Source organism: Schistocerca piceifrons, chromosome 5 (genome assembly GCF_021461385.2).
Source record: "Schistocerca piceifrons isolate TAMUIC-IGC-003096 chromosome 5, iqSchPice1.1, whole genome shotgun sequence".
Taxonomy (NCBI): Eukaryota; Metazoa; Arthropoda; class Insecta; order Orthoptera; family Acrididae; genus Schistocerca; species Schistocerca piceifrons.
In genome coordinates, this window is record NC_060142.1 from 403,793,290 (window position 1) to 403,815,394 (window position 22,105).

The 22,105-nt window shown below is 40.4% G+C and overlaps 1 non-coding gene across 1 annotated transcript; it reads right to left on the reverse strand.

Moving 5' to 3' along the window:
• Positions 1-537: 537 nt before the first annotated feature.
• Positions 538-612, reverse strand: Trnas-uga. The gene has a single exon. It is a non-coding gene; the product is annotated as a tRNA-Ser (tRNA).
• Positions 613-22,105: the final 21,493 nt, after the last annotated feature.

The window sequence follows — 22,105 nt, forward strand, 5'->3', positions numbered from 1 at the left end:
GATTCTGGACTGTAAAACCTAGCATATTGACGCGCGACCCAAGCGTCCCAACAATAGGCGATAAACTCATACTGACAATGGACGAAGAAACACGAAAAATAGACGTTGCCAGTCGACAAGTTGTCACAGCTTATAAGTGTTTCTTTACCTATGTGCTAGCCGAATATTAAAGACGCAGTAATGAAAAGTTGTTGGAACAGGAACATAACAGAAACTTCCTGGCAGATTAAAACTGTGTGCCCGACCGGGACTCGAACTCGGGACCTTTGCCTTTCGCGGGCAAGTGCTCTACCAACTGAGCCACCGATGCACGACTCACGCCCGGTACTCACAGCTTTACTTCTGCCAGTACCTCGTCTCCTACCTTCCAAACTTTACAGAAGCTCTTCTGCGAACCTTGCAGAACTAGCACTCCTGAAAGAAAGGATATTGCGGAGACATGGCTTAGCCACAGCCTGGGGGATGTTTCCAGAATGAGATTTTCACTCTGCAGCGGAGTGTGCGCTGATATGAAACTTCCTGGCAGATTAAAACTGTGTGCCCGACCGAGACTCGAACTCGGGACCTTTGCCTTTCACGGGCAAGTGCTCTACCAACTGAGCTACCGAAGCACGACTCACGGCGGGTACTCACAGCTTTACTTCTGCCAGTACCTCGTCTCCTACCTTCCAAACTTTACAGAAGCTCTTCTGCGAACCTTGCAGAACTAGCACTCCTGAAAGAAAGGATATTGCGGAGACATGGCTTAGCCACAGCCTGGGGGATGTTTCCAGAATGAGATTTTCACTCTGCAGCGGAGTGTGCGCTGATATGAAACTTCCTGGCAGATTAAAACTGTGTGCCCGACCGAGACTCGAACTCGGGACCTTTGCCTTTCGCGGGCAAGTGCTCTACCAACTGAGCTACCGAAAAACGACTCACGCCTGGTACTCACAGCTTTACTTCTGCCAGTGCCTCGTCTCCTACCTTCCAAACTTTACAGAAGCTCTTCTGCGAACCTTGCAGAACTAGCACTCCTGAAAGAGCGGAGTGTGCGCTGATATGAAACTTCCTGGCAGATTAAAACTGTGTGCCCCACCGAGACTCGAACTCGGGAGTTTTAATCTGCCAGGAATTTTCAGCTACGCTGACGTCTGTTGGGTAGGGCTGTTAGTAAAATATCAATACTTTCGCAGAAACTATCGATATACATGGACGCTATATCCTAACCAGTATATCATTACGTAAAGGGCGAGAATCGATATTTTTATTTTATACATTTGTTTCACAATTTTAGGACATATTTAAAGTTTAAAATTCCTTTAATTTACGCCTATGGTCACAAACGTTTTGTTAACAGATTAACGGTTTCGGTCTATAATGACCATCATCAGATCTGCAGCAAAATATGGGAAAAAAACATAAATACCCTCGCAGATTGTCTACAGCTTAAAAACAATAAATAGACCAAAATGAAAAATACTGCTGTCGTATATATGCAGTTGTGTGCTTTAAGCATGAAGAGGCATACCTGTGTTATAAACCAAAGTCCTAATGTACTGCTACCATAGTGGTATCGTCAAAATATGTTAAATGCAAAATCAGCACCAGCATCGTGAAATATATTTATCAATAACATCATACGCACGGGTCATTTTGTCAGTAGCACTACTGTTCAAAACAAGCTGCCGTATAGTAGCCACAAAATGTTTGTGTTTTTAAGTTCACCAAATGCCGCTAATGTAGGCATACACTAGTTTTCTGTGATTAATTGAACAGCGTAAAATAAAGAGGGATACCAAGGTTGAAGTCTATAATGAGCTTATAACGTGTAAAAGGCAATACAGTAATAAAAAACAATGAAGTAGAACACGACAAAAGTTAGATTGTTAAATAGAGGAAGACTAAGAGACAGTATTTGGCATATGCTCAAGTGCCAATATTCTAGATTATGACATAAGTAATAAACACCTTTGATTGTGCACGGGATAATAATAAAAAACTATGCCACCATGAAAGAAAACATGGTGCTGCACATAATCAGCGCCCTCTGTTAGCGGTAACGCCAGAATTACGCATAGGCGAGAAGTGGTTGGAGGAACGTGACCGCCAGAGAGTTCGTCCTCCCCTGCGGCACTCAGTTGCAAGCAAAGAATGATAAAATTCCGTAACAGTGCATGACCAACATTATTTAGTTAACGCAGTATATGGAATGAACAGAGAAGGAACATGAAAATAATAGAGTCACGGGTAAAACGTACGAAAAACTAAGTAAATATGTGAGGCACTCCATACTAGGTGAAACTATCAACAAGCTATATATAACAGCACCGTGCCGTCATTAAAGTGCCCTTCCCCCACCTTCTCCTTTTCCTTGAACACATCCGCACACTATATATTGTCCGCCGCCTTGATCCCCCTCACCCCCTGGTGTCTCCCTTCCTCTCCACTCCCAACCAGTTGCCGCGCCTTTACCGTTGTGTCCCTCCCTCTCTCCATCTCCACACCCTCCATCTCCTTTCCCAACACAACTTCCACCGTCTACCAGTCCCGGATGATGAGCTTCGCCCTGACATCTACCCTTCCTACCAACTCTAACCCCCTCTTCCTGCCTCCTCCTCAGGGCTCCCTCTCCTCCCCCTCTCTCCTTCTGAGCGGATTTCCCCTCCTACTCCCCGTCCATCTCTTGTGCCTTCTTTCAGTGTCTCTGCGCTCCCTCCTGCCCTGTCTTCCCTTTTCCTCTCCCGCCCCATGTGTCTCCTGCCTCTTCGTGAACCCACGGTTGCCCCTCCTCTCTTCATCCCGCCGCTTCCCCAGCTGCCCCATGCTCTCCCCTCCTTTTCCATCCTCTCTGACCTTTCCCTCGGCAGGTCCCGCCTGGTAGTTTTATTCTTCGTCGTGTGTGCTCCAAGTGGGTTTTAAGTGTGTTGTTTCAGAGTGTTTTTAATACTGTGGCCAACTTTTAACCTGTGCATGCGCATCCAGTGTCTTCTGTGTTTTAAGAATCGCCAACTGTGTTTTTTAACTTTCTGGTGACTTTTTTAACTGTCCCCAAATATACTTCTACATGTCAGTGTATTTTTACCTCCATTTTCTCCCCTTACTCTGTTTTATGTTCCCCTTTTTTACCTCCTTATGTATGTATTATTTTATTCTTGTTTTAGTTGTCATTCACTCGGCTGAAGAGCCGCGGATTGTGCTGCTGACAGCCCTCCCCTGCCCATATGGGGCAAGGGCATGAAATCACAATAAAGAAAAAAAAATCATTAAAGTGCCTTCCCCCCACCCCCACCCCCACCGCCACCTCTCTTGGCAGGTCCCCGAACTCGTACACGCTCAGTGGACTTTCGCGCGCTGGAGATCGTCGCCATCAGGGTCTCATGTGTGTGCCTTCGTTTTGTGTTTAGTGTTCTTTCGCCATCACGCCTCCACTGTTCACGTGTGCCGCCGCAGTCCTCCGTGTTATGTGCGCTGTGTCAACAAGTGTAAGTGTTTTTCTCGTCCAGCGTGAACGGCTTCATGTTTATTGTTTTTTTTATCTACCTTTTTTGCCTGCCGTTTTCTTGGTATTGTCTGTGTCACCTATATGTCATATAATTGTACCACTTAAGGCTGAAGAGCGGCGTAATATGCTGCTGACAGCCCGCCTGTATGAGGTGCTTAAAATTACAATAAAGAAAAAAAAAACGTTGAAGTGAAATATTGTGAAATAAAAATATGTAGGCACTGGGTACAAAGTCTTCTGCCAGTTATTCAGTTTTTTCTCTTATTTTTAACTTTCAATCTTCTTTAATAAACTGACAGCACGGCATTTTTCCCCTCTGTGGAGAATAGGCATACAGTTCACTATGCTCCCTATGGAATGATCAGTTTCAGTTAAATGCTGTCCCAATGCAGTTTTTTCCGTGGCTGTGAGTGTCCTTCGAATGTTAATATAAAAGAGCGGCCTGTTTAACCGACATAATATTTGTCAAAGTTACTACAGTCAATCCTGTATACTCCAGAGTCATCGAATTTGTCATATGACCCTTTCAGTTTATGTTTTATTCACAGTTGTAGGGTGTTGTTAACCTGAAAGCCACATCTCTCATCAGACTTTTTAAGATATTTTTATATTTGCAGAGACATTTTATAAAACAGGTATGCCTCTTCATACTTAAGGCGCACAAACGCATATATATGTCAGGAGAACTTTTCATTATGGTCTATTTATTGTTTTTAAGCTGCTGACAATTTGCGAATGTATTTATGTTTTTTCCCATTTTTTGCTGCAGATCTGATGATGGTCATTATAGACCCAAACCGGTAATCTGTTAACTAAAAGTTTGGGACCATAAAGGTAAATTAAAGGAAACTTATTGTTTTAGTCGCGACAATGTCGCAGCTTGTGAAGATATTTAGATTTGTTCTTTTGAAATTGTAGTAGAACATAATTTTACTTTGACTATGAGAAGGAGTCTTACTACTTTTTGAGCTTTCATCATTTCGAATAGTTCTCTTTGACTGTGTGAAGCAAGTATATGTGGCACAAAAGTGGCGGGGATAGGGGGGCTGGTGGAGTGAATGGAGCAAAAAGTTTTCCAATGTGAATAAATAGCACACCAGCTACGTCAAGAAACAAAATTTTAACGCAACTAGTATGCTATTTCTTCACATCGGCATTCTTCACAAACAGTTGCTAAAAATGATGAATAAAAATCAAAATGATAAGATTGGCCTTTGTGGTCGACGGAAGCGAGCGAGAGGAAATGCTGAGTTCATCGGTGCTTGGCGCTATCAAAAGAAACTGCAACGTTTATCTTCACCACCCAATTTTGACACTACAACTGCTTGGTCGCTTGCTTGGCAGAAATGAAAAAAAAAAAAACAAATAAACAAAAAAAAAAAAACAGTGAAGTTGACATGAAGAATTTATGCATTGTATTTTTATTTGAATTTTAGGTTTGAAAACAATCCCCAAACAGGGCTCGGAAACTGCAGTTTCCTTATTGCTTGACCATGAACTAGCAAGAATCCCAGGTCCTACATGTTTTACTGATTTGCAAGTAGAGAATTTGAATCTTAAAAGAAATGAAAAAACTCAATGGTAATAAAAAATACGGCAATAAAAATACCTCCTCATCATACGTTTAATTACCAATTATCCAGAACAGTTATATCACGACACAATTAATGCAGTTACGATAGAATTCCTTCGTCCAAATAAGATTGATGACATAACGTAAGAATGTGTCTCTTCAAGATCGGCGGCAGCTGATACGTTCTTAAATAATACTTCTTTTCTTCTTGATACAAAAGTTACGGAACGAAAGAGTGGTAGCGGACTGAAGAGATAACAATGCGCTCTCATCGAGCAAAATGTCGCAGTGGTCAGCACACTGGACTCGCATTCGAGAGGATGACGGATCAAATGCGCGTCCGGCCATCTTCATTTAAGTTTTCCTTGATTTCCCTAAATCGCTTCAAGCCTATGCCATGATGGCGAGGCCGATTTCCTTCCCCCATCCTTCCCTAATACGATGCGACCGATGACCTCTCTGTTTGGTACCCTCACCCCAAACCAACCAACAATAACCAAGCAACAATGTGCTTTCAACGTATAGATATAATAGGAGAGCCGTCAGTACGTCAGAGACTTGAAGCCGACATCCATCACCTTAGCTGCCCCAACATTAGCTTCTGTGGAAGTGTTTTGATTAAAAAATGTCAGCTTACGTCGCTGACAGGTGTACTACTAATTTTGACTTTTAGTGTGAAATGTATACGAATCACATTTCATTCGTAAGTGGTTTCGTTCAAATAATGTTTTACATGCATGAATTTCATTTGCGCTGCTTACTTTCACTATAGTCGTTTTATATTCATTATTTGACTTAAGTTCCTGTCATCCTGCTCGAAGAGCTTTGTGGATGAACACTGTGAAGAGGATGATTGCAAATTGACCAAACACAGCAAGCGTTCTCAACATTTTCGGAAATAGAAAATACACCGAATATGACTTTCGTCAGTACATATTACCGTAAGGAAAAAGCTGGACAACGTAAGCAGTCTTTCCATATCACATACTTTTCTTTTTGGTTGTTCGAATCTTAAAACAAAAAGAAAATAACATTAATGAGGCGGAATGTGTCGTATTACGGAATTAAATATCCACTTAAGACCAGAGAAACGAGAGTAAATTTGTTCCTGATCCATTTTTTATTCGCAAAATCACTGTAACATATCGTATTTAAAACAGTTGCTGCAAGCACACCACAAAAGTACAGAAGAAGAAGGAGAAGAAGAAGACGAAGCAATCGTCTGCTAATATTTCGGGGACACTAACACGATGGCTTCAAAACCGCGTACCGTGTCTTCTGTAGCACCATCTGCCGTTGTTGAACCTCCATGGATTTAAACTTATTTTGAAAACAAACAGCTACTCTGACCAACAACTACAACATAAAGTACTACCATGAGACAGCACACCCGATATATTTCTACTGAGAGACCCTATCTGCGATTTTAGAGACACGAATAATAATGGACAAACTAAAATAAAAATTCTACATATTTTACAAGAACTGAATTATTGTACGTTAACGTATCATCCACTTTTTGTGAGCTGATAATTGTAGTAAAGATCGAATTTCTTAATGTTTGAAAAATGAATTATAGGAAGTGTCATATAAGATCAAACAATTCGTCGCCGCACTCAAGGGTTTAACGGCGGCAAATACTTCTGTCACAATATACTTGTCTTTAGTAAGGCTATAGGCCTTGATAATTAGCGAGCCATAACTTATTTTGTTACTCTTGTGGACAGTGGAATGATAGAAGGAATGAAGTGACCGATAACTTTCTACCAATAAGCTTCTTTTATTTGAATGCTTGGTGTGTGTCCCTTCGAAAGAACAGATACCTCGCCGATCCTGCAGTTGTGAAACACTATATGTGAAGTGAAAAGGGATAATAGCTGTCAGGTACAATGGGACATTAAGCGGAGTCAGGGTCGACGAGGGAAAATATGCACCTGCCCGCTCTTCGAACCCGGGATCTCCTGATTATTAATTAGGGGCGGTAACCATTGCGTCATCCCGGACACAGCGCTATCACACCTGCACGGACTATCTCGATATGCCTCACGGCCGCTCCACACTTCCACTCAGCGCCACCAGAGCGTCGACGGCAGGAGATCCCGGGTTCGAATCCCGGTCCGGTACACAAATTCGTTCGTCGGTGCTGATTCCGCTTAATTTTCCGCTGCAGCTGACAGCAGTGATCCTATTTCAGTTTAAAATGTGAAGACTAACTGTACTGTCTGTGCGCTTAAAGCCCTTCAGGATGATGGAATTTCAGTTGTGTTTGGATTTATCCATTCTTACGTCATGTAGTGATAGAATACGTAACGCGTTATTTGACCTGTACGACATTGCGTACGTCAGGCAAGCTTTCCGTTGTTAATCGACTCCGAGTTCTAACGTGTTATTTTCCAATTGAGGCAGTTTGTACCGCATTCTACTTACGAGAAAAGCAGGAATAGCCATTGATGAGCTATCCTCGTATCAAATAACCATTTCGGGAACCATTAATGAGTTATTATAGCGGATTTACGCGAGTCGCATACTGTACACCATGAATTCTGCTTACAGGTACATAGTTTTACACAAGCTATTATTATGGGTAATATCTCAGGGAACTACTGCCTGTAAAGCGTTTAGTGGACATTTGGAACGTTAAATGTACGACCGTTCCTCGGAAGAAAGGGTAATATGACTGTATTGCAGTATTGTTGTTGTTTCACCTGGTGGCAAATAACATCCAAGTTATTAGTGCCAGAAAGTATTGCTCGTACTCGAGTGAGCTTAAACAAGACTCCCTCATCCATTTTCTCAAACAGCACGGATAATCATAGGAAAAATAATGTAGAATAAAAGAACCAGTAAGAACAGCAAATTCTTTAAAATAGTGGTGGGTTGACAGGTAGTTAAAAAAAGTTGCAAGATTCAACCACTATGATAAATGTTAAAGACCGCGAATGATAGTGTGGTTGGTCACGTATACGCACAAAAACATTTGCCCACTCAGATTTAAAAAGCGCAAGAGTTAAAAAGGATAAATAAAACCTTTGCAAATGCTTCTGGTTGACTGACCACTGATACAAAAACAAACACAGAACTTGCCACTCTGATTCCAGTTAAAATGTATGCGACAATGCAGGTACTTTATGGGATAATCATTTTCCCACAAAAACTTAAAATCTCCCTTACACTCGTGCAAACGCCACTTAAGACACATTGGAAAACTAATCTGTCAAAAAACAAAATACCATCAACTCATCTGTGGTGGAAAGTAGTACGTTGTTAATGGTGCATACGTGAATGACTAATAATATTTTCCTTTTTTGCAACAACAACCACAAAAACATTTCAATACGCAGTTACTGGTTTTCGACCAACCGGTACCAATCATCAGACTCTCTAAAGGTATATGCATTAAACAGTGAAGTAAAGTTCCCAAGACATTGTCAAGACAATTACGTACACTAACTGAAAACAGCTTTTAGACAGTGTTATGATAGGGAGCTCCTGGTCGAAACCGGTAACTACATTTTAAAATGCTGTTGTAATTGTTGTTTCAAGAAATGTCTTCGTTCATACTAACCGGCATCAGTTCCGCAAAAAATGATCATGTGGAACGTAGCTCAAGTGTTTCTCACATGACGTCCTGAAAGCGACAGCTCAGGTGAGTCAGGTGTTGCAGTATTCCTTGACTTCAGAAAAGTATTTCACTAAGTACCACACCTATGCTGGTTAGTGAAAGTATGATCGTGTTGGGTAAACTTATTACTGAAAGTACGATCGTATGTGGTGTTAAGCTAAATTAGTGACTGGACTGACGATTTCTTGGGAGAGAGGAGACAGTATGTCGTCTTCAATGTAGATTCATACACTGAAGTACAAGAATCTTCAGGAGTCACCAGGTTAGTGTTGTATTGTATATTAACGACATAGGCTGAAAAATCAGCAATGATGAAAAGCATGTAGATGCAGAAGGAAATGAAAATCACCGCACTAAAGGCACCCGTGGCATTAAAGGTGTATCCACAGTAAAAGTGGCCTGTAACTGAAAAAAGTGTCATGATGATTTTTCCGTTAGGAAAGAATTCTGGGTTAATTCCTCCCTCGGATCTCCAGGAGGGAATAATAACGACAAACTGATTGAACTGAACGAACTGAAGCTTGTATGATTCAAGTCTGTACGTGTTAGGGAAGCTAGAAAGTCTGAAAGGGGAAATGGAAAGACTGAATCTTGACATAGTTGGTCTGCGAAGTAAATTTGGAGAAAGACGTATAACAACAGCGGAAGATGGTATAGCTGGACTAGGATTTGTTATAAGTGGGAAAGTGGAGCACAGAGTAATAAATTGCGAACAGTTCAGTGACTTAGGATTGTTCTCAGCAGAATCAACAGCAAACCAACAATAATAGTTCGTGTATACTCGCCGGCTTCACAAGAATTAGGTGAAGTATAGAAGATACATGATGATACTGAACGTGTAATTCAATATTTAAATAGAACTGATACTTCATAATAATCATGGGGTATTGATACGCTGCAGTAGAGAAGGAACAAAAGAAAGAAGTACCGGAGAATATGGACTTGGGGTTATGAGAGACAGGAAATATGGAATAAATTTCAGCTAGTTGTAGTGAAAATATTACTCAAATGTCATGAGAGGAGGAGATATGCATGAAAAAGGACTAGGGACACAGGAAGATTGCATCTAGATAACATCATGATCAGACAGAGATTCAGAAATCAGATAGCAGACAATGACTCTGTGAGGTGACAGGCATTGGCGGATGGGTGTGAAGACCGTAGTCTCTGTAGTAAAAATCGCGACAAAGTGGTAGTGAAGAATCTGGCGTGTTTACTTCTGAGATGGGTGTGCTTCAGACTACGGGATGGGTGTTGAAGTGTCCCAGCGACTACTAGTGGATGGGATACCTGAACATCGCAGTATAGCCTTTGCTAGCAGAGTTCTATCTAAACATGAGGGAGGATATGGGATCTCGGAAAGGAACTGTTAGCCATGGTGGAGTTTCCCTAAATTCAGGATATACTTGGAAGGACATGAAACCATAGTCATGACTGGCCATAAGGCTATAAGTTACATGCAGGATTGCCAGCTGCTGAACCGTACATTGGCTGGGTGGGCACTTATTCTCCAGCAATTCCAATATTTGCTTGGGTACATTAAGGGAACTGAAAATTTTGTTGCTCACATTCTCCTGCGATTGCCAAGTCAAGGGGAGGAAGAATTTGAGGAAGAAGAGAATATGAATGGAGTTGATGGGGAGCAGCAGATTCAGATGTATATGCAAAGATCTGAGGCGGGTGCAGAATACTGACCCATTCCAAAACTGGTGAAAACCAACTTTGGGACTAAGGGGCATGACAAACTGGAGAAGTATTACAAAATTTATAAAGGGGCGCTGTTTAGAAGAAAGGAGGTAGATAAAGAGGAGTTTATGTGTCAAACGCAGTACTGTTGCCAGCCAATGTGAAATGCAAAGCATCCTTCCCTGAGGTGTGGGGGAATTACTGGCCATCGATATTTTTGGTCCATTACCAACCAGTAGAGGGGGACAGAAGTATGTATTACTGGCTGTGGATGTGTTCTTCAAACACGTAAGGTTATATGGAATGAAGACAGTCACCAGCAAAATAATGATTTCGAAGCTGGAAATGGATTACTTTAAGAAACTGGGAAAACTGAAGGTGGCGCTAACCGATAATGGCTCACAATTCATTTCCAAGTTATGGTGGGACTACGTCTGACAAGCAGGAGTAAAACAAATAAAAACAGCAGTTTACCATCCGGCTGGGAACCCAGCCGTGCGCTATACGCGAGAACTTGGTCGCTTGTGCCGAACCTATTGTAGTCATAAGCATACATCGTGGGCTGAGCAGATTGCCTCATTTGAGGATATCATAAACAGTGTCAAGAGTAGTGCTACAGGGTTTCTACCTAGTGAGTTAATGTTGAATAAAAGGGCAGCAAACTTGATAGCGGAAACGGTAGATTTTTCGCCTGGATCTCCCATTATCGAGCAGCTGCGGCAAAAGTTGGTGGGAGAACAAATGGTTAGGGCAACTGCGCAGACGAAACGTAGTCAATACAGTTGGTTTAGGCCAGTTAGGTACAAGGTAAATGACCTTGTGTAGGTGAAGACAAAGGAAGGGTGAAGTGATATTGATGGAGAAACAAAGAAATTATTTGAACTGTACCATGGGCCTTTTGCTGTAGCAAGCTGCCCACACCCAAATGCATACCGGTTGGAATTTACAAGATCAAGAAAGCCACTAGGGCAGAGAAATGTAACTGAGCTGTGGTTTTATAAGCAACCAGTATGAGAAATGTTCGGCATTAGCAGCTTAAGATATGTACTTGGTGAGATTGTTTGTGTATTAATTATAGAAATTTTAGAGGGTTATTTATGATGTGGGGTATGTACTGTACCAGAAATAAGATTTTGGAGATTCAGTCATTATGTGCTGTGGTATTTGAGTAGATGTTGGGCCTGAATATAAAATATGGTATATTTTGGTGCATGGGGGTCTAGCACATGTGTTGTTTGTTTGTTTGCAGGGGTGTGTTATTAGGTACATATTTATATTCTTGTGGATGTAAGATTATATTTTGGGCCCGGGGGGGATGGTCAACTTGATACTTCTGAAAAATGTGCTGCATGGTTGACAAGTTCAATGGTTTGGGGTATACACACCAAACTTCATAAGGTGCGAGGGGGCTCAGTTGGTGGACAGAATATTTTCGCAAACAACACAGCATGGGGTGTGACATTTATTTTGGTATTAATTTTTGTTGCGTAATCTTATGCCAGAGTGAATGTTATGCATATATAAGTTGTATTTAACAAAGTTTATAGGTTAATTTAAGAAATAATATTTGGATTGTTGTTGCCTTTCCATGACAACAGTCAGCTTTGCTTTAAATTCTGTATAGTCTCTGTCACCTCATCAGTATTACTTTGATTGAGGAAGCCTTGTCACCATGCGGTACAGTCACAATTATTTGGGACTTTCTGATCTAGAATGGAACACGTTGTTGTGAAGGACAAAAAAAAATCTGTACTGGGCATATTTACACTACTATCACTTCAGCCTGTTCTCATTGTCTCGGTTTTACCATGAAATTTTAGTTTTAGCTGTGTCAACTCTGGATGGCATAATGGTGGGTCTAAGTCTGAGGGCAGCTGGCAGGAGGGCTTAAAAATTGTGCCTCAAGGCTGGACTGCACCACAGCCATGGGTTGTGGACACAATGGAATCAGGTTCAGTGGAAAGTGATAGTGCATTAGTAAATGTTTTGTTATAATGACAGAATTGGTTGCTACAAAAATGAATACCCAAGGATGTGAAAACATATTGTAAATCATGCTGCACAAATCAGAAAAGTTTGGACGCGGATAATGAACTGTAAGGAAAAAAAAATAGTGGGCTGACAAGGGGTCAGCAAAAATTTGTAAAAAATAAAATATTGTTATAAATTGATGAAATTTTTTCGATACTTGTTGTACTAAACATACGCACAGAGCACACGATTTTAGAGTAACTAGCTAAGGAAACTGATATTTTGGATTGGGGTTGTCTACAAATATGCACTAGTTTTTTTTTTGTTTGGCACGAATACATAAGGGATTTAATACGTCCTGTCGCATATAGGATGGATCAATTATTTCTTTATATTATGTATAACGAGAGACTCGTTTCTTTTATGAGTTGTTTGTTTGGTGCTACTTGCCACACAGTCCACTTCGTGTATGTCATAGTAAGTGGAGGTATTGTGAGGTGACAGGCTTTGGGGGGCGGATGTGAAGACCGCAGTTTCTGTAGTAAAAATCGCGGCAAAGTGGCAGTCGAGAATCTGGCGTGTTTACATCTAAGATGGGTGTGTGTCAGCCGTCTTGACAGCAGCAGAATCGTCCTACTTTATGCACTGGCCGACAGATGGCGCTACTTTAAAATGAGTACGGTCAGTTTAGCGTCCAGTCATGAGACGGGGAAACTCCATGGCACACTGGGTCATGGCGGGCTTTCTCTGGGCTGCTTCTAGCACAGAACTAAAGTGAATGTATGATAAAGAAATAAATAAAAACTGATCCCAATGTGGCACACAGGAGTTTGTAGGCTCATTTTAAAGCAGAAAGTTAGGCAGTAGTGCTCTTATAAATGCGCCTCCTGTCACCCAGGAAGTTTTTGAATTATAATAAATTGAATATTTTAATAATTAAGTAAGATTGTAAATTGGACATCTTGGAAATACTTGGACAAAATTTTATGAACGAGGTGTCAAATAAGAGATCTGAATGAGTAGTATTAAGATATCTATGTAACTTTTTAGCTGTTTTAAAAATTTAAATGAGGAGCCAGAATGTTGTTTTCGTGATTAAAAATACAGAATTTTGATAAATAAAAAATAGGAAATATAAAGATAGTGGCAGTATGGAAAAGTAGACATAAGGAAATAGGTAATACGATCATAATATCAGTTATTTATGCATTGGAAGTATTTTAAATAATGAAAAGTTCTACATGAAGAAGACATAAATTTTAATAATATGAGAATAAGATCCCCATGAATTTTTTTGTCTCTATATTAAGTGTAGAAGTAAATATTACGTGCTAACAAACTTGATTTGACTTCAGAGTGTTCAAACCGAGGGCTTTTAAGAGCGGCCATTTTCTGCGGTACGGGGCAGTCATTTAGTTGAGTTGAAAGGGGCAGCAAGTATGACTGGCCAAACGTCCGTGCATCAACTGGACTTACAATATTTTCGGACCGCGAAGTCGCGTGGAACTTATGATTTTCACCAGGTGAGTGCTGCTGAACTTTAAATTCTCGGTGGTGCGTTTGTGAGATTTGTAGAAAATTTCGAGCAAGAGTTGAACTTAGAATATTTTCGTACCGAGAAGTCGTGTCGAACTTTAGTTCTGTACAGCCGCTGTGGGACATAGTGATTTCAGCTTGCGGTTGGACTTCGGATTGTGTTTGGTTTATTATTATTTTTCGAGAAGAATTCTCCTCTCGGAACTTTGTTCATCTTGGGGTTTCAGATATTTTAAAAGAAAAATTAAGTGAATAATTTCTGAATGACTGTGATTGGTAATTGAGTGGCGCTGTTAAAATAACTCGGTAAAGATCTGGGGTAAATCAAGAACCCTTTACAGTATTTCAGTAAAATCTGTCCTGAACAAGTTAAAATAAACTCCAATTAGTTAAAACTGTGTTGTGTTCACTAAAATATTATTCCTGCCTGCTAACATTAGTTTTTATAAACTTGACATTAATTAAACATTACTGGGAATATCGCAGCGGATGTGGTTGGCACCCTGCAGACCTAAAGTAGCCAATTTAGCTAATACGTCCAACCACATTTTACGGAACCCCAAGGTGATGAATGCTATGTGGGTGCTTGGGTGATAATCTTTTATGTTTTTTCGTGCAGAAACACGTGGGGCTTGAGCCATCTAGTTTTACTAGATAACCGACTTTGAACTAAAATTATTGTGACCACCCAGTTCAACCAGTGTGTATCTCCCGATCTCGCGCATAGAGAGGAACCGTAGCACGTCGCAAATGGTTTTCTCGACCCAGCGAAGCTCTTAAATGGATATTTCTCGACGGTAGTAGCTCGCAACTTGGATCACAATTTAGTAGCGACGACGAACACACTGAAGTTAAAGAGAATCGTCAGGAAGAAATAAGTCATTGAAGCACAGTGTTCAATTGAATTTGTGTGAGGCTGTAGATACTGCGATAATGATTGCCACAATAGGAAACTCATCTGTAAAGGTACTGACATGTCTAAAAAGCGCGTTACACAAGTTGGAGACATACAAATAGGTACAAGGAATGTAACATCGAAGAAACCGTGGGTATCAGAACATATACTTCAATTAATCTACAAAAGAAGAAAGTACAAAAATGCTCAGGAAACACAGGAGTTCACCATTGTGAGCTACACAGGAATGAAATAATTCGGAATGTACCGATTCTAAGGAGAAATGGCTGCAACAAAAGTGTAAAGAAATCCAAAATAAAAGGTTAGTCGGAGTCTCATTCAGCACATAGTAAGTGGAAACAACCCTTGGTGAAACGCGTGAACATTAAAAAGTCATGGGAATTCCGTTATTAAAACCAATTGGTGAATACCTTGGCTGATGGCCTCGTAGAAGGACAGACGCGAGTTGTTTCTGTAGACATAGGAGATCCACTATTAGAGTCAGAGTTTAATAGAGCTTTAAGTGACCTACAAGAGACTGCGCAGACGGAGTCGATAACATTCCTTTGAAATTTCTTGAAATCGTTGAAGAAAGTGGAAACCAAACGACTATTGGAGTTAGAGGGTAGAAGCCATGAGACTGGGGACATACCATCAGACTTTAGAAAAAATGTCATCATCACAATCCTGAAGGTAGTAAAGGCAGGTAAGTGCAACAAATTTAGTTCAGTCAGCTTAACGGCTCATGGATGGAAACAAAACTGAAGAAATGTTGGATGACGATTAACTTGATAGTCGGTTAGATAAGGGCACCAGGGAGGCAGTTCTCTCGTTGCGACTGAAAGTCTTATGGCCCAGCCACGCACGTAGGATTTGTCGACCCAGAAAAAGGGTTCGGGTATGTAAGATGGTTAAAGATCGAGAATCTGGAAAAAAAATAACAGTGAACTATAGGAAAATATGGGCAATATACAATACTAACTACAAAAAAGAGGGCACAACAAGAATGAAAAACCATGAACGAAGCTCTTGGGATAAAAAGGGTGGAAGACTAGGACACAGTCTTTCATGTCTCTTGATAAATCTGTACACAAAAGCAGTAATGTCGGTAGTAAATGCAAGGGTCAAGAGAGGGATTCAAATTATGGATGAAATGATATGCAAGAAAAGATTTGTTGATGACATTTCTATCCTGAATGGAGGTGAAGAAGACATACAGGATCTGTTGCACGGAATGAACAGTCTAGTGAGCACAGAACATGAAATGAAGTACAACCGAAGAAAGGCGAAAGTAATGAGGAGTACCAGAAATGAGACAAATCGATTTAAAATGAAAATTGTTGAGCACGTAAGCAGACGAAGTTACGGAATTCTGTTACTAAGGAAGCAGAATACCGTATGTGGCACGAAGAAAGAAGGACATAAAAAGCAGATTACCTCTGTCAAGGAGTGTATTGTTGACCAAAAGAAGTCAGCTAATATGAAACATAGGCCTTAATTTGAGGAAGATATTTCTGAGATCGTACGTTAGGAGCACAGAAATGTACGGTCGTGAATCACGGGCGGCGAGAATCCGGAATATAAAAGAAACCCAATGTTTGAGGGGTGGTGGTATAGGAAGATGATTTGAAGATGTGGAGATGAAATTTTCAAAGGCGACTTTCTGAATGTAAAGAATACTGAAATTTTTCTCGAGGTTGCCTTCTGTGTTACTTTTCTCAAGCCCAGCCTGTGCGCGTGACAGTGCGTCCGCAACAATGTTCTCCTTGCCGGGAAAGTAGACTATTGTGAAGTGGAATTCTTGCAGAAACAATGCCCAACGTTTTAACCTGTCATGATTTAATTTTGAAGACATAAATTGTAATGCACGATGATCACTGTATACTTTTACGTGCTTACCGGAAAGAAAGAAAAGGAATTTGTTAAATGCCCAAACGATAGCTAAAGCTTCTAATTCAGTAACGGAATAATTTTTTTCGGATTTTGTTAGCTCTCGGCTAGCAAAAGCAATGGTTTTCTGAACAGTAGTGTCATTTTCTGTGGCTTCTTGAAATAAATGGGCACCAAGACCGAGTTTAGAAGAATCCGTGCTAAGGCAGAAATCTTGTGACAGATCTGGATGAGCTAGTATTGGCGCGTTAAGTAACGCTTCTTTCAAAGAATTGAATTCCAACTGTGCTTGTTCGTCCCAGTTCCAAATAGTATTTTTTCCAGTGAGAGAACAAAGTTTTGGTGTAACTAGAATTTGCATATTCAGAAAACGACGGCAAAAATTTACGAGACCTAGAAAACTGCGGACTTGTTTTTTTGTGGATGGAACTGGAATGGCTCTGATTGCTTCTAACTTTTCAGGATCCGGCTGAATGCCTTCAGAAGAAATAATATGCCCCAAAAACTTCACCTTAGTCCTACCGAATTCAGACTTTTCCAAGTCAACTGTAATTCCAGATTCTGCAAAAATACGTAACAAACTGTTGAGGATGCGATTATGTTGTTCCCATGAGGCTTCTGCTATCAGAATATCGTCAACATATAAGGTGATGTGACGTTTTAAGAACCCAGGTAATATGGAATTTAGCCCGCGAATGAATGCTGCCGAAGAAATGTTCAAACCAAAAGGAAGTTTCCGAAACTGATAACAAAAGCCGAAACAAAGGAAAGCTGTGTATTTTCTGCATTCTGGATGAAGTTCGATCTGATAAAAGCTGGATCTGAGATCAATGGAAGACAACACTTTTACACCATTAAAATTTTGAAGAAGTTCTTCCAACGTTTGCGGCCTGTCTGTTTCAGGAATAATAATAGTATAGATTTGTCTCGAATCTAAGACAAGCCTGATCGACCCATTTATCTTCTCAAAAACATGTAATGGATTGTTGTATGAGCTTACTGCAGGCTCAATAATGCCCTCGTCAAGCATAGATTGTATTTCTGTTCTAACACTGTCCCTATAATGTGCTGGAATTACGTATGGTCTAACACAAAATTTAGTATGCTCACGAACACGAAATTGGTATTGAAATCCCTTGATTGTTCCTGTTTTGTGAGTAAAAACTGTGGAATGTGCTTGTAAAATCTCAAAAAGGTGCTGCCTATCACTGTCATTACAACTGTCAATTGTTTGAATTTTGTTCTGAATTAACTCATTAGTTTCAAATATGCTGTCGATATCATCCCTGTCAGTACTTGCATAGTGATTGTTAGTGTCTAGTTCCGTAGAAAATTCCGAACTGTTGTCTAACAGAAGGTAAAGCCGATTAATTTCCTCGTCATGGTTTGAGAGCCAATCTTCAAATTTCAAAGCTATTGACTTACCTTCTTTCTCTAAACTTATTTCAGCATCGTGAAAGTTTAAGATTGCTTTGTATTCATTCAAAAAGTCTACTCACAGTATAATTTCCGTCGACAATAATGGAATAATAAGAAAGTTCATAGAGAAGCTGTGGCTTTGACAAAAGAATTCTAAGTTGGTTTGTTGGCGTACATCTACACTTTTTCCAAAGATTGCACCTTGTAATTTAATCTTACGTAACGGAAGTGTGGGGCAATCGTTCGATTTCTTGCGTTTGCTAAAGACTGTCTCACTAATTACTGAAATGGGACTGCCAGAGTCAAGTACTGCCGCAAATTTTACGTCATTTACTGTAATGTGAATCACAGGATATGCAATGTTGTTATGTTTTACGTCGTGTTCCTGGAGTAAGATGTCCCTAATGTCTTCCATTTTTTCGTAATTACTAGCTACGGCAGCTGCGTCGACAGTTTCATAAGTACGTTTTGCGGCTGCCTATTGTCTCTTTGTTGGCGCGCGTCGTTATTGGGATTTGGAGACCTAACTTCTACAAATTCACCTTGTCGAGAGGGCCCTGCTCTGTTTGAATCCCGCCAGTTCTGATGCAATTCAGCTCTGTCGTTACGATCATATCGTCTGTCGTCATGTCGGTAGATTCCATAGTTTCTTTGTTGTCGGTCACGTGGTGGAGAATTTCTCCCTGAATCGTAACTGCGCGCTGGACCGTTGCATCTAAAGTTATTGTGTCGCCCTTGATAATAATTATTTTGGTTCCCAAATTGTCTGTTTCTCTGATTGTCTCTGTGATAGTCACTACCGCGGAGAGGTGATCTTTCCCTGTAATTATTACTACTCTGCCATCGGTTGTCATACGGGTGGTGTCTGTTTTGGTCACGATTTGTGTTGTGAGAATAGCCTTGTCGTGTCCAGTTATTATTTCTTTCATCGTGGAATTGCGATGGTTGGTTGGTTGTTTCGAGGAAGGAGACCAGACAGCGGGGTCATCGGTCTCATCGGATTAGGGAAGGACGGGGAAGGAAATCGGCCGTGTCCTTTGAAAGGAACCATCCCGGCATTTGCCTGGAGCGATTTAGGGAAATCACGGAAAACCTAAATCAGGATGGCCGGACGCGGGATTGAACCGTCGTCCTCCCGAATGCATTGCGACGGATGTGACCTGTAATTGTTGTGTTCCTGATTTCGCGTTCCGCGACTGTCAGTGTCAATTTCTAGTTCTTGTAACAGTCCCTGAAAAGCTTGAATGTTGTCTTTGCAACGTCCTGCCAAAATAATATGTCGTAAATGTTCAGGCAATTTGATTAAGCAAATGCGGATGAGTTCTGAGGGGCTGTATGGGTTTGACAGGTACCGATTCTTGTGCAACATGTCTTCAAAATATTTCACAAGACTGGAGAATTCAGATTATTCGAAATGTTTCATCATTATGATGTTATGTTTTACTCTGTCTTGTGTAGCTTGAGACCAGTATGCTGAGAGGAAGGCATGATAAAATTCTCCTTCACTGTGGCAATCGTGAATGACCGATCGCATTCTTACAGCTGGTTCATTCTCTAAGTAGCCACACATATATTCTAACCTGTGCTCTAATGACCAGTTGGAAGGAAAACAATGAGAGAATTTATGGAGCCATGCTTGTGGATGAATGTCGTTGCCAGAATTCTTAAATGTTTTGAATTTACATATAGTAATGAACAGCTTATAGTCAAAATCATCATGTCGGCGAGTCGCATGTCGGCCATTGTTACGTCGTTTCGGCGGTTCCATCTCAAAATTCGGTGTACCTTGCCAATTTCTTTCATAATTTTCGAAGTGCCCTGAGTTATTATTTTGTGGCTGCTCCGTATTTCTATGTCCCTTTTCCCGTATTACCTGTGTCAACTGATCTTATACTTCCCGGATTTCTCTTTGGTTCTGCGTATTAATTTGATTCTGATTTTGTTTGAATTTCCTAATTTGTTCGCACTTGTCTGTGTCATTCAAGACTACCGGTTTTGTGTCATTCAGATTATCATCTACCCTCGTAGATAAATTATTTAGCTGATCCGAAAGTTCGACTACTTTCTCTGATAATGAACTAATTCCCTCCATGTGTCTTTCTGAACCAATTTTCAGAGTATCCACTGTGTCCTTTAAGTTTTCCTGAGTTTTTGCAAGTTGTGTAACCGAATCGGTAGATGCAACTGAGTCAATTTTAGTTTGCAAGGTCTCATGATTTTCATGAACTATAGTTTGCAGTTCCTTTATGGCTGCTTCGTGATTCCGTAATGCATTTTCATGACGCGAAAAAATAGGTTCGAAATGCTCACAAATTTGTGTTTTTACGTCATTACAGACTTTTTGACATTTCGATTCGATTTTATGTAACTCAGTGGTTAGATCTTCACGTGTTTGTTCAAGTGTGGTGTCTAACTTTTGAAGATTTTGTTCCATTGTGTCTAACTTTTGAAGATTTTGTCCCATTTGTTTCTGATTTTGTTCAAGCGTTGTGTCTAACTTTTGAAGATTTTGTTCCATTGTGTCTAACTTTTGAAGATTTTGTTCCATTATGTCTAACTTTTGAAGATTTTGTTCCATTGTGTCTAACTTTTGTAGCCTTTGTCCCATTTGTTGCATTAACTGTAATAAGAATGCACTGGTGTCTGAAACATGTTCCTCAGTGCTTTTCGGCAGTGAAGTTGCACCAGCAACATTCACATTTTGACAAACAGAAAATGTGTCTTGACTTATGTGAGAAAACGGTGAGGACGCAAAACCTGAATCTGCAGTAGTTGCAAAATTGTGTCCTGTCATTCCCGATTCCTGAGGCGGGCTGTTGCCGACCAATCGATCGATAATGCTTCCCTATTCACTAATTGTTTCACTGTCTACACCATTGTTTGTAGCCCGCTCCATTTCCCTATGCACAATTACCAAATTACTACTTTGAACATTAGTTAATTCATTACTCAGCGGCGCTGATAAGCTACACTCATCGTCACTATTATTTCTCAGTTTACTTTGGAGCCTAGTGTTACGCTTTTCACACGCCATTGTTGTCACAATATTTCACATGATAACACAGAAAAGCACAATTTGAAGAGCAAAAATAAGAGAACACATTAACGTAGCACTGAAAATGATATCTCGTTAATTGCAAGTGCAGCTGCGAAATACTTGGTGCAAATCTACATGCATGCCACAACTGTTTTACTGTACAAGAATGAAAAACTACAACTACAAAGAAAATTCTCTCTACAATTACACACTAGCAATAAACAAAAGCTACACTAATTACACAAACTACAAGAAAAAATAAGAAGATTCCAGTGAGGTATCCTGGCAGGGTCGCCATATGAAACATCCCCTTTGAAAAATTACATGACTGTGCTTAAACTGACACACAATATTTTTTAGCGCAACGCAATCTGACTTTCAATAATCCCTACAAAAGAATGGCCCTGACTAACATTAACCTGTACCTTTCACAAATCACTTACCTCACAAAAATCTTGGTTACTCGAACTACTGCAAAACAGCGAGCGCCACTACTGCCAGCTAAATAAAAGATTCAAACTACGGAAGGCACTAACTACTGATAGGCATAGTTAGCAAATGAAAGATTTTAATAGAAAACAAGCAATGTATTTACCTTAATAGTCATAATATATATAGCAGTTCATGACATCCAGTCTTACAAATTTCAAAACTCCGCCATCTCTCTCCCCACATCCACCACTGCTGGTGGCTCACCTCCAACTGCACAACGCTACGCACTGTTAACATCCAGCTGCCCAACACTAAAATAGCCAACAACAATCCAAACCAGCCACAGACTGCACACAGCACAGCCAGTGATTTTCATACAGAGCGCTACGTGGCGTTACCAATATAAAAACCTGAACAGCCTACTTACAGGAATTCTGTTACTAAGGAAGCAGAATACCGTATGTGGCACGAAGAAAGAAGGACATAAAAAGCAGATTAGCACTGTCAAGGAGTGTATTGTTGACCAAAAGAAGTCAGCTAATATGAAACATAGGCCTTAA